Source organism: Tiliqua scincoides, chromosome 14 (assembly GCF_035046505.1).
Source record: "Tiliqua scincoides isolate rTilSci1 chromosome 14, rTilSci1.hap2, whole genome shotgun sequence".
NCBI lineage: Eukaryota > Metazoa > Chordata > Lepidosauria > Squamata > Scincidae > Tiliqua > Tiliqua scincoides.
Window position 1 is genome coordinate 3620873 of NC_089834.1, and position 1815 is coordinate 3622687.

Here is a 1815-nt window from a genome sequence, read left to right on the forward strand (position 1 = left end):
AACCTTCTCCCGGAGTTCATTTTCTGGATGAGAGGGGATGATCATTAAATGGGTTCTGTATGCCCAGGTGGAAAGGTAGCTGGTAAGACTGGAGCTCAGACTCCTGAGTTGATTCATGTCTGGAATACTGAACTTGGATGCGGAAGCAGCTCGAGTCTTTATGGCAACACACATTCACCACCTGATACATTTAGGGGCATTTAAATGCCTAGGTTTTGTCACATGGTGTACAGAAATGAAACGTGGTTATACATACCGAATTATGCATGGGATGGAGAGAATGGCTAGTGGGGTGTTCTTTTCCCTCTCACACAATGCCAGAAGCAGATGTCCACTAAAATGGAGTGTTAGGAGAGTCAGACAGACAAAAGTAAATATTTCTTTACCCGGCCTGTAATTAGTCTCTGGAACTCCTTGCCACAGGATGTGATGTGGTAATGGTATCTGCCCTGGATGCCTTGAAAAGAGGATTGGACAGACTGATGTAGCAGAAGTCCATCACAGGTGACAAGCCTTGATGGGTATATGAAACCTCCTGGTTTTCGAAGTAGGCTACCTCAGAATACCAGGTGCAAAGAAGTGGCAACACTCATCTTTTTGCCTTTTGCCTCCCCCTTTGGGAGAACCCAGAAGTGATGTCACAATGTCACATGCTATTGTGATATCACAGTCCCTGCAGCATCTGGTGGGCCACTGTGAGATACAGGAAGCTGGACTAGATGGGCCTTTGGCCTTTTTGAGTGGGGCTCTTGTTATGTTCTTAATGTCTATGTCAGGTTTGGAATTGCCACTCAGCTACAGTGAGGAAGAGGGTTCTCCAGGTGACCGGGCAGGTGAAATATGACCCTCACTCAGATGAGCACTGATGGCCAACAAATGTGCTCTCTTCACTGGTGACACAGCAGAAAGAGGTGCTGTTTCATGGCAAAGTGCAAAAACATGCTCTCCACCAAACTAGCAAATGCAAGCATGGAGTGATGAAGCGATATTCACACAGATAGTCATACACAAGGGGCTGGATCTCTCTACTTCCTTGCAAGCGCATGCAATTCTCCAATCCAGAAACTGTGCCTGCATGCATAGATCATCTTAAAGAAGAAGGGTTCCTATCTCAGAAGCTAAGCAGGGTCAGGCCTGGTTAGTACTTGGATGGGAGACCGCCTGAGAATGCTGGGTGCTGTAGGCTTCTACCATAGTCTTTTGAGACTGAAGGTTGCCAACCATCTCCCTATACTGAACACTATCTCCCGATCTTGTCTGATCTTGGAAGCTAAGCAGGGTCAGGCCTGGTTAGTACTTGGATGGGAGACCGCCTGGGAATACCAGGTGCTGTAGGCTTATACCAGAGTTTTTCGAGACTGAAGGTTGCCAACCAACCAACCAATTGACCAGCTACTCAAGAGTGGGCAATGGGGTGCAGCTGACCCAGAGGAATAACAAAGGCAGAGCTTAAGGGCGCTACACAAAGTGCCTTGTGCTACATCTGGTTCTCCCAGAGGAGGGGGCAGCTTGCTGCAGTGCCTTCACGCTGCATTCCTTCTACTCAGCGGTACCTCCTTCAAGTCGCGCCACTTCAAGCAGGAGCCACAGGAGAAGAACTGGGGGTGCTAGGCTGCCAGGGCCTCCTCCTTTGGGGAGAACCCAGAAGCGATGTCACAATGTCACATGCCATTGTGACGTCACACCCCAGCTCCAGGGCTTCTAGGTCTGCCTCTGAGCTGACCAACCCAGTTCCAGCTGGGTGTACAGCCTCACCTGCTGCCCACTCATACGATCTTAGTCTGAGGTATCCCTGAAGGACACAGCCACCTCGCA

At 49.4% G+C, this 1815-nt stretch overlaps 1 pseudogene; it reads left to right on the top strand.

Moving 5' to 3' along the window:
• Positions 1-1215: 1215 nt before the first annotated feature.
• Positions 1216-1338, top strand: LOC136635014 (5S ribosomal RNA; annotated as a pseudogene).
• Positions 1339-1815: the final 477 nt, after the last annotated feature.